The following is an 11,769-nucleotide window of genomic DNA, read 5'->3' on the forward strand; positions in this document are numbered from 1 at the left end:
TTTCTGTAACATCATGTCAGCCCGATGGGCATGCCTTGCCCGTGCAATCACCCCTCTCACTCTCTGTCTTCTCTCTTTCTTCTCCATTATGCAAATTTGGCCTGGTTCCTCTCTTAAGAGCCCTTCTTCCAAAGAACTGTTCCTTGAAACTTTGCCATAACGATCCCTCCCTGTAAGGGCTACACTGAATTTGCGCCCCCCCCTCCCCACCAAGCTTATGCTTATTATTAAGGAGCAAACAACTGCTCATCTCCTAGGAGGTAGGGTCCCCTCAGTGGGATGCAAAGAAATGCTTAACAGCTCTTACTTCTTTACGAAAAAGGGTTTACCGGTTTCCATGGTGTAAATACTCTCATCACGACTGATCTCAAGTTCCCCACGTGACAACGCTGAACAAGTTGTTCAACGCTGACCGAGTTGGGAAGGAGTGTGGATGATTGGTTCTGGTGAGCGAGCACGAGTGGACTTCAGCATATCGATGGCGTATCAGAGATACATTATGTACTTCAGATTTTCTTGGACTCCCTCATCTTTTGGGCCCACAACTGCTCTCTCCGCCTCAGAGGCTACCACTGACTGGCAAGCTGCCTACCCCGAATGCCCGATTTAAAACTGGTATTTGCAGTTCACTCTACATTTTCTTTCCCCATGCTCCACCCGCTCCGTGGCACGCTCTTATATATTATATAGAAGTTGAAGAGCGAGTCCTTGACAGCTAAAGTGGAAGCAGACAGTTTTTATCAGCCCCTGAAACTGCTCTCACCGAACAAGCACACAATTCTTCAGCAGGGGAAATCCAGGGCCTTCTCAGAGAGAAGAGAGCTTGGCAAACAGTTCTCATTCACAGTGTGATTAAAGCATTATCTGAACCCTCCCCCTCCCCCAGGAAGGAGAGAAAGAATTCATTAAGGTCTCATCAATTTAAATTTGTTTTCAGGAAGCCACAGTCGATCTGTCATCCTTGAAACTCGCTTGGGCTCCCGCATTGAATGGTTCAATCCTGCATCACTCACCTGCTGCTGAACCGACTAGATCCAGTAATCGGGAAGGCAGGAATTGGGTTCACACAGCCCCAGCAGACTATCTGAGGGCACGCCCGGCTTGACACAGGGGGGGCCGTGCTTCCTGTAGACGGAATGCATGGAAGATGACGGATTCCCGCACAAGGGACGAATGATTTTTGTTTTCAGGTTTTGATGTTTACTCTGATGCAACACTTATTGGAGATCCTCTATTTGCTTAGTGGCTCAATATGCCTGTGGGATAAAAGATTATGATCCCAGTTTTACAGATGAGGACACTAAGACTCACACCGATGCTCTAAAGTGCTTATATCTACATGATAACCACATTGAAAGTGAGAGGCTTAAAACAACAACCACTTATTTAGGTCCCCAGTTGCTTATCCGCAATTTCAGCTTGGCCCAGATGAACAGCTCTTCTGGTCTCACCTGGACTGTCTTATGCACCTTTGGTCAGCTGCAGGGTGTTCTGGCCATTGGCCGGGTTAAAGCAGGCAACTGGGCTGTTTCTCATCATCTAGCCGGTTAGCGCAGGCTTATGCATATGGCAGCAAGAGGGTTCCAAGAGAGTGGGTCTCCTGAAGTCTGGGCTCAGACCTGGCACGAAGTCACTCCCATTTCATTCCTTTGGTGAAGCAAGTCACGGGCCAAGTTCAGATTTCAGAGGCAGGGAAACAGATTCCATTTCTTGCCGGGAGTTGCTGCGAAGATGTATATTACAAGGCGGTTCACTCCACACAGGAGTGAGAATTGGCGAATCTGCCCTCATGCTTGGCCAGCTGAAGGCTTTTGTGCTTACGCTGTCTTAGATGAACTCCCCTTTTCTGAACCTCTAAGGTATTTATGGTTTTGGACACCCCATTTGGCTAGCTGCATTGTGAGTTATACGGCAATGCGTGCGTGAATTGCTGGCCACCATCTTGGCTTTGGGCCACATTGAAAGACCCTTCCTCTTCTTCCCTTTCCCTCTCTACTCCCATCCTCCCTGTATAGGCTACCCAGCTTGCTTCCTAGCCCCCACATCACAATTTCAAAGACTAATGGAGTTATGGGGAGTAGCCGTTGTTCCAGAAAACTAGGGATCTGTTCTTAGGCTTTCAACTTCTAGGCGTGAGTTCCACGTAGCCCTTGGTCAACCAACAGTTTAAGTAGGCTACTTCTATCGAATGTTCAGGTTTGTGTTGGGATTGGTTTAGGACATGCGATGGAAGGAGGGAAAAACAATTCTGAATTGCTAGTAAGGAGAAACTCAAGATCAAATGAACGAAACACTTTTTCTGTTGTAGAAAGGTCAGGATAGAAGTATGAACTGGGTTTGAATTCACAGTTTGCTTACTGCATTTTCCTGGGAAAGTGACTTAACTTCTCCGAAATGTGGTTTCCCCACCTGTAAGGCGAGGAAAATGATATGTACCTCCACAGTTGTTGTCAAAAGTAAATGAAATAAAAATATGTGATGCTCCTGGCCATATTAAATGTTTAAAAGGACGTTGTTTTGGGGAGCCGGGGTGGCTCAGTCAGCTAAGCATCCGACTTCAGCTCAGGTCATGATCTCATAGTCTGTGAGTTCGAGCCCCGCGTCGGGCTCTGTGCTGATGGCTCAGAGCCTGGAGCCTGCTTCCGATTCTGTGTCTCCCTCTCTCTCTGCCCCTCCCCTGCTCATGCTCTGTCTCTCTCTGTCTCAGAAATAAATAAAAACATTAAAAAACATTAAAAAAAAAAGGACATTGTTTCTTTCGCTTCAATCTGTTCTATTTGCCTTAATAGAAATCTCCAAATCTTTACCTTTTTCATCTTAAATACTCCATTACTTGTTGGAGAAGAACTTAACTCAGAGAAGGGAGTCCTGTAGAGATCTCTGAATGGTAACGATGTAGTGTGTGCAGAGATCTCTGAATGGTAATGATATAGTGTGTTTAGAGATCACTGGGAAGCCATACGCCACTCTAGGAATTCTATGTGCAATTTTTCGAGCACCTAAAGGGTGGGGGAAACTGAGGCTTCCGGTGAAGAAGTGATGAGGCAACACGCTTCAGCTCCAACTCTGTGTCTTCCATTCTTTCTCTCAAAGGTTGGTAACTCCCTGACCCTAGATATTCTGAGAACCATCATCAGCCAAGTTATGGGAGCTTCTAGCAGGAATGAGAAGAAGGAGAGGGGGAAAAAAAAGAGAGAGAGTGAGCCTGAGGCAGGAAAGAGAGCAAACCAAAAACCCCAAAAAGGAAAGGGTTGGAACTGGTACCACGTACGATACTTTCATCCGCGTTATTCGAGCTTCTCAGCAATCTGGAAGAAGGGTATTATTGTTCCCAGTTTTTGGATGCTTATGTGGCTTTACCAGGGTGTCATAGCTAGTAAATGGCAGACGGGACTTAAACTCAGCTCTCCCAATCTCCCACATGGACCCTCCAGTGCAACGTGCTTATGTTGTTAGGGACAGGTTGGAAAGGGCCCCCCACAACGTGGTGAGAGTCATCAACAATGTCACAGGCCATTAAAGATGAAAGACGGCTGCTCATTTGTTGTCTGTATATGCATTCATCCATCACGTGATGACCTTTATGACATGAGTTGGGGAGAAAATAAACAGCTAGTTATAACAGTATGATGATCGTGATTTCGGAGAGTCCGCAGGGTTCCAGGAGAGTAAATTGGGGGCCATACCTAACCTGGTTTGGGGACAGTCAGATAAACTTCCTGGAGGAGACGTCATCCGAGTTGAGAGCTACAGGACCAGCACGAGATCATCGGCAAGATGAGGAGGTTTTGGAAAAAACCTGCAAAGACACAGGCTAGAGAAAGCAGAGACACCGAAAGCAGGGTGAGCTTGGGAGTTCAGTCTGGAAAGGAAAGCAAAATTCCTACAATAATTGGCTTTGTAATCCAATTAAGAGCATTGGACTTTAGCCTGGGGGGCAATGCAGAGGCCTCAGGGAAATTACGAGATTCGATGCGCATCTTGAACTGATTGCTCTGGCTGCAGTGTGAAGAATCGATTGGCCAGGGGCAGGACCAGAGGCAGAGGGACCCGGTGGGAGGCTTTGAGGGAATCTGGGGAGGACATCTCGTGGCATGGAAGCAGGGATGGAAGACGTGGACTGATGAGAAAGGAAGTCATATGCTAGAAGAGCTAGAACTCGGTCATCGCTTGGACACGGAGAGCAGAGAGGTGGGAGATAAATGCCCCGTTTGCTGAGTGAGGGAATGTTGGAGGAGGAGTGGACTTGTCTGAGGGAGACAGAGAGGACCAAGGAGCTCTGCTGAGGCTGGGATGTAATCATACCAGATCATGCCCACTCAACACTTACCATGGGCCCTGTGCTGTGCCTGTATTGTCTTCTTTAATCCTCGAACATTCACATTTCAGAGACCCACCACCATATACCAGGCACCATTCAAAAAACTTTACAGAAGTTGACTTATTCAGTTACCTTATGAGTTGAACTCTTTTTTTTTTTAATTTTTTTTTTTCAACGTTTATTTATTTTTGGGACAGAGAGAGACAGGGCATGAACGGGGGACAGGCAGAGAGAGAGGGAGGGAGACACAGAATCGGAAACAGGCTCCAGGCTCTGAGCCATCAGCCCAGAGCCCGACGCGGGGCTCGAACTCCCGGACCGCGAGATCGTGACCTGGCTGAAGTCGGACGCTCAACCGACTGCGCCACCCAGGCGCCCCTGAGTTGAGCTCTTATTATGCTCCATTTTACAGTTGAGGAGACTGAGGTTCAGAGAGACTGGGTAATCTGCTCCAAGCCTCACAGCCACCGAGTGCCATAGCTAACACTAGGACCAATTTATGGCCTCCATATTGCTTCCATGGTGACTGGTCGGGGTCTACGGGACAGCCAAGGTAATAGGTCTAGTGGGTCACTGGGGTTCCAAAAATTGAAGCTCGGGCAAGAAATATGAGTTGCGAATACAGACTTGGCAATTACTCAGCCTATAGGTGGTGTTTAAAGCCACAGAAGTGAATCGCTGTGCAGCTTAAAAAGAGAAAAGGGCCACCAGCCAAACTCCGAGAAACCCCCATGGCTGACAGGCCCGTGGAAATAGAGCCCGTCTGCTGTGGTTGGAAAATGTGAAGAGATGGAAGCCGAGGGAGGGCAGCCTTTCCAGGGGGCTGTGGCCAAAAGTAAGGAAAGGAGAAGGTGAGCGTAAAACACTGTCACTCTGAGCATTTTTAAGTATGAAGAGAAACGACGTGTTAACCTGAGGAGGGCTGGGCTAGAAGGGGAGGTTCTCCCCGTGCGAGGGGGAGATTTGAGCCTGTGTAAACGCTGGTGGGAAGGAGTCCATACAGGGAAGCTGAAGACGCAAGGACAGAAGCAGAGGAGCAAGGAGGCTTCTGAGCGGTGGGTATTTGTGACCCAGAGGTCAGGTCCTTCTAGTTTTAAAGACACATCGCTTCAGTGTCTACTCCATAGAGGGTTGGGTCTCAGAGTCCCCTCTTCATCCCCCCCACTGTGACTGAGGGCCTGTGTGATGGTTTCGGGGGAGGAGGGGGGGAAGATGGGGAGTACGGTGTAAGGTCTGGGGAGAAGGCATCCGATGACGAACCTGAGTCATGGCGATGAGGGAGGTTTGGGGGAATGGGCGAGGAAGCAAACAGCCGGTCTGGTGACTGGGAGGCAGAAGTGCTGTATTGTGTTGAGGGCCTACTCAACCCAGGAGGCCATGGAGTAGCACCAGTTTGCACAGGTATGGTGATAACCTCCAGCCCCCCCCCCCAACTCTCCGGGGATGGCATCAGGTGGATGCTCGGTTTGGACCACACTTTTGTCTCCCTTCCTTTAGGTGGAAGCAATAGAAGGATGACGGGACAAAGGAAGGAGGATATTGGCAAGAAACTAGATGACCTGATGGACCAGATGGGACCTTGAGTATAAGGGAAAGGGAGTGAAAATGGGATAGGGCGGAGAAACTGGAATCTACACAATTGTTTGGCACTCCCTTCAAAAGGGGGAGCCTAACTGCCCTCTCCTTGAGCATGGGGTGGACATAATGCTTCCTAACTAGCATATAGGAAGAAAGCAGACGGTGCTAGGTTATTAAAGGCACTGTGGCTTCCTGCTTGCTCTCTCTTGGATGGCTTGCTCTGGGGAACTTAGTGGGCATGTCTTGAGGACACTCAAGAGTCCCATGAACTTGCCAGGTGTGTGAGCAAGCTATCTAGGAAGGAAGCAGGTGTCTCCAGCTAGGCCGGACATCTTGGCCACAACCTGCCAAGAGACCTTGAGCCAGAACCGCCCAGCTGAGCTTTTCCTGGAATCCTGACTCTCAGAAACTGTGTGAATGAATAAAGCTTTATTGTTCTAAGCTGCGACGTTTGGGGGTAATTGGTTTTGCCCCAGTAGATAACAATACAGGCACTGAAAAATCGCAGAACGAGAAAGGACCGTAGCATATTGGAATTCCAGATTTCGGGGGCTGAACGGTTGCCGCTGAAACCGTTAGGGGCATAACGGTTGCTGAAGCCATAGCAAGGGCTGTCTGACGTGGGCTAAAAGTGATGGACCTGGTTGTGAGAATCTCAAGAACCTGAGATGTGGGCCAGGTTATGTCAATACACAGCAAAATGATCCAAATAAAAGCAGAACTCAGTTTGAAGAAAAAGCTTAGAAGCTGCAGGCTAGGTCTTGAACGAATAGGGATAATGAGGATGTGGGCACATGATGTCAATGAGTGGGGGCAGATGGCATAAGCAGGAATTTTACGCAAGAGTGAAGGAATAATGATTTGAAGGTAACACAAGCCGGTGAGAAGGACCCTGGTCTCTCTCTGCATTCCAGGTCCTCAAGGTGTGGCAGGATGAGCGACTACGGTTAGGAGAAATTTGGAAATGGCTGAGTCTTACTTAAAGCCCAAAGCTGGGAATCCACTGAGGTAAGAGGCTAAGGGCGTAAAGGTAGGAAAATAGGTTAATGGTGAAGTAGGGATGCCGGTTGGCACAGTGAGTGGTTTGGAAAGAAAGGAAGTGAAGGGGTGTGTGTGTGTGTGTGTGTGTGTGTGTGTGTGTGTGTAGGCCTAGGGAAGTAAGAGTGGTGGTAAATTAAAGCTGAAGCACATCAGAGAGGATCTGGGCAAGGTTAATCCACTGGCTTGTGAGTTTTCCAGGATACCCCTCCCGTCCCTGTCAGAAGCACTAATTCAATTTACCAGCAGTTCATGCTGGAGTCTCACAAACAGAGGGCCCCGCATGTTAGGTGCGGCATTTGGGTCACACTCATTCAAGACACTGAGATTATTTTCTCAGTGAAGATTGAATTAGAAGTTTATTCTTCTCATAGAAAATATCGTTCTGGGAAAAGTGCAATGGATTCTTCACACTGTTTGAAAGAATATAGCTAGAAAAAGATGCCTAAAGGCAATTAAAAAAATTCTGTACAGGCAGATAAGAAATATTGGTTGCTACGTTGTGGTGTCTTTTGTTGTTGTTGGTCGAAGAGGTAGTTTTAAAAATTTTTTTAATGTTTTTATTTATTTTTGAGACAGAGACAGACAGAGCATGAACAGGGGAGGGGCAGAGAGAGAGGGAGACACAGAATCTGAAACAGGCTCCAGGCTCTGAGCTGTCAGCACAGAGCCGGACGTGGGGCTCGAACTCACGGGCTGTGAGATCATGACCTGAGCTGAAGTTGGATGCTTAACTGACTGAGCCACCCAGGCGCCCCAAAGAAGAGGTGGTTTTTTTCATTTCTTTTGGCAAAATACAAAACGAAACATAATTTCCATTCCTGAGGGTATCCTATAGAAAATAATTCAGAACTTACTCAGGTTTAGGTTTAGAACAGGGAAATGCCGCTTAAATATACAAATATATGCTTTTCTGTAATAGGAATATTCTTCTGAGTTGGAGTTATGAAGGTGGTAACTTGAAGTCTTATAAAGGAAGGAGATAGCTATACGCACATACAATATATGAAAATTCAAATTAATTGAAGGTCAGGAAGAAATATAAACTCAGAAATTTCCCGAGGGATCAAGTGACAGTTCTGAAAACGGGTAAAAGAAGATACCAGATGAAAAGGGGAGATTACTTCGTGTTCACTTAACATGTAGAAACAGCTAGAACTGAAGAATCCATTGAGTGTTCTCTGCAACCGAACAATGTAGCATTCTAGACGCTGTGACATCATGTTTTAAAAATAGCCGCTTTCAGCAACAGATAGCAGTTGATAATGAAAACGTTTTTTCATGTCTTTTGGGATGAGGGGGGAAGAGAGCTGGGGGAAGGGGCGACTAGTGACTAAGGGAGATAAATGTCCTGATTGTCCCCGGTCTCCATGTAAATAGAAATGTAACTGGCACCGGGCTGCAGGGTCACGTGCACATTCTCTCATGAAAATATTAGGCCCATAGTACATTCGATTGTTTGCTTTTATGACCAGTAAGTCATTAACATAATGCGTTTTATTATTAGCCTACTTTGAACAGATGAGACGCAATCACCAGCGACCGGAGGAGAACCCCCACGGATGCCTCCACGATGACTTGGATGGGGATGTTGAAGGTGTGGCCGGGGCTGGGAGGTGTTGGGTGCCCGGAGGGCTGGTACCCACCCAGGGCCAGCCTCAGCCCAGGCAGATGGTGGCTCTGCTGAAAGCAGAGAGTCCCTCTGCGCCTCACACTCTTGTGTCATGCGTTATGTAAAATTTCGCTGCTTTCTCAGTCGCGGAGAAACATTGTTGCCAGTGGAGCGCTGGGAAATAGACTGTAGACTGGAGGAAGTTTTGGTGGTAGGAATGCTGGCACCGCCCATTGCCAATTTCAAGCTGCCCGCCCCTGAATGAGGATAATCAGCTCTTGGGGGCCAGGGTGAGCAGGCAGGTGCCCTGCTAGCCCTTCCCCGCCACACACAGTTACTAGGCCACCATCGGCGCCTTATTTATAAGGTTTCGGACTCCCTTCAAGACCTACAGCTCCCTGGGACGGCTGGGTTGTGGGAGATCCTCGTCTTCCCTTCTAGGTCCTTCCTTCCTTCCTCCTCCTCCTGCTTCTCCTCCTCCATCCCTCTTCCCCTCCTTCTTCTTTTCCAGCATTTACCGATGGCAACGCACCTGGGACATCCTGCCGGAACGCTGGGCTGCGAAGATGGGTCAGGATTCATCTCTGACCACGTAGGAAGGCCACGACCGTTTCCGTGTTCGGTGCTGGAGGGCTGCAGGGGGCCCAGGTGGGGTCAGAGGAGTCCTGTGCAGTACAGGAGTGAGCGTGGAAGGCAGGCTTTCTGGGAGGTGCTGGAGCTTGAGTTGAGTCACCAGAAGTGTCCCTGTTTGAACCTGTTTTTAAGGCTGAATTCATGTCAAATGAAAGCCGAATGCTGACAATAAAAACGGCAGCAGCAAGCGTTTACTGAGCACGTCCTATGTGCTAAGCAGGCACTCTGCCAAAGCCGGGTATTATTAGCTCGTGTAACCTGACAGCAACTTTATGAAGATGATACTCTGGGGGGCCCCTCTTTTAGGTGAGAAGATCCAGGCACAGGGAGGTTAATAACTTGCCACAGACCAGGGAGCTTGTGAAATGTGGAGCTGAGGTTGATCGCAGGCGCCGCGACCCTGGAGCTACAATCTCAACCACTGAGGACACACTGCTTCAAATAACTTCACAGTATACAATGTAACGGAAAGTTTCCCAGGAGTTCGAATTGAGCAAACAGGACCGGTTTAAACCACCACACACGCCCTCAAGAGCCCGGGGCCGCGACGTCAGTCTCATATTGGCAGAACGATCAGATGTTCCGATCACAGAGCCCGCCAGCTTGGCGACAGTTCATTAGCTGTAAGTGTAGTCGTAAATGTGCCATGAAGAAATTTTCTGTAACCAATTCCAGTAATAATTGGATTAGATACTTTGTTAGTGCAGGTTTCAATAAAGCTGCAATGTGAACTTCACGTTCAAATGAGCAAAACTGTTTGGCAGAGATCAAATGACAGCGCATTAAATTGGCACCAAAGATCACCCGCTGGCAGAGTTTTGGTTAAGCACAGGGTCGGATTATCTTGAACCGGCAAACAAAGCTTTGAAATTATTAATGCCGTTTTGTACAACATACCATGCAAATAGAGGTTCTCTGCCTCCCTGTTAATGGAGGTCAAAGCACAGAGCAGTTTAAAAGAAAGGGATGGACCTGAGGCCATAGGGTCTTATTTATTTATTTATTTTTAACGTTTATTTATTTTTGGGACAGAGAGAGACAGAGCATGAACGGGGGAGGGGCAGAGAGAGAGGGAGACACAGAATCGGAAACAGGCTCCAGGCTCTGAGCCATCAGCCCAGAGCCCGACGTGGGGCTCGAACTCACGGACCGCGAGATCGTGACCTGGCTGAAGTCGGACGCTTAACCGACTGCGCCACCCAGGCGCCCCAATAGGGTCTTATTTTTAAACACAACATGTGTGAGTTAATTTAACAAAACATGATCTCGTATATTAAATTGATGGTATTCATTTAGGAGCACCTGGGTGGCTCAGTTGGTTAAGGGTATGACTTTGGCTCAGGTCATGATCTCACAGCTCGTGAGTTCGAGCCCCACATCGGGCTCTGTGCTGACAGCTCAGGGCCTGGAGTCTGCTTCGGATTCTGTGTCTCCCTCTCTCTCTGCTCCTCTCCAGCTTGCACTCTCTCTCTCTCAAAAATAAATAAACATTAAAAAACAATTAAAAAAATAAATCGATAGCATTCCTTTAAATATTATCGGTTTTGTATTTTCGCTGGGCTTCCTAAGTACAGCGTTTGCCTTGGTTTTACAGGTGCATTAAGAGGTATAAGGAATTGGTCTCTTTTAAGTTAATATTGCAAATTCCAACTTCTGTCTCACCCTTCATTTAAATTTTTGGGGGGTTTATAGTTTTTCCAGGTCTTTTTTTTTTAAGTTTAAATTTATTTTATTTTATTTTTTTTTATTTAAAAAAAATTTTTTTTTTCAACGTTTATTTATTTTTGGGACAGAGAGAGACAGAGCATGAACGGGGGAGGGGCAGAGAGAGAGGGAGACACAGAATCGGAAACAGGCTCCAGGCTCTGAGCCATCAGCCCAGCGCCTGACGCGGGGCTCGAACTCCCGGACCGCGAGATCGTGACCTGGCTGAAGTCGGACGCTTAACAGACTGTGCCACCCAGGCGCCCCTAAATTTATTTTAAATTAATTTAATTGGTCACCATTTAATTTTAAAATAACTTAAAATAGTGGTCACTTCAAAGCAGAGGTGTGCCGATAAATGCTTCACACGTGGCTCCCTGCGGGGAAAAGCCCTGATTCATGATATTTGCCAGTTTCTGCGCCAGAAATATTCCCACCATGGTGGGTTTCAAGCTACGAACGTGGTGTCACCCACCGCGTGCAGTGCTGGGGAGAGACACCCAGGGGCACACCATCATGTGGCTTTTTTTTTTTTTTTTAATGTTTATTGATTGATTTTTGAGAGGAAGATAGAGAGCAAGCATGCTGTCAGCACAGAGCCTGATGCGGGGCTCGAACTCGCAAACTCGTGGGATCACGATCCGAGCCAAGATCAAGAGTCCGACGCTTAGCCGACTGAGCCACCCGGGTGCCCTGTCCAGCACATGGCATTTCCACCAGACCGATACGGTAGGTGAAGATCGCGGGAAACCGCGAAGTGTACTTGTCAGCTCCGGCTGCCGTAACAGGGTATCGCAGACCGGGTGGCTTACACATCAGACGTGCAATTTCTCGCAGCTCTGAGGGCTGGAAGTCTGAGCCCCGGGTGTAAGCAGGGCTGGGT

General features: G+C 47.9%; 1 long non-coding RNA gene across 1 annotated transcript; it reads left to right on the forward strand.

The window, feature by feature from the left end:
• The first annotated feature begins 6,793 nt into the window (after positions 1-6,793).
• Positions 6,794-9,918, forward strand: LOC123587070. Its single transcript, XR_006707136.1, has 2 exons — positions 6,794-6,907; positions 8,445-9,918. It is a non-coding gene; the product is annotated as an uncharacterized LOC123587070 (long non-coding RNA).
• Positions 9,919-11,769: the final 1,851 nt, after the last annotated feature.

This window comes from Leopardus geoffroyi, chromosome B1 (assembly GCF_018350155.1).
Source record: "Leopardus geoffroyi isolate Oge1 chromosome B1, O.geoffroyi_Oge1_pat1.0, whole genome shotgun sequence".
NCBI classification, from domain to species: Eukaryota; Metazoa; Chordata; class Mammalia; order Carnivora; family Felidae; genus Leopardus; species Leopardus geoffroyi.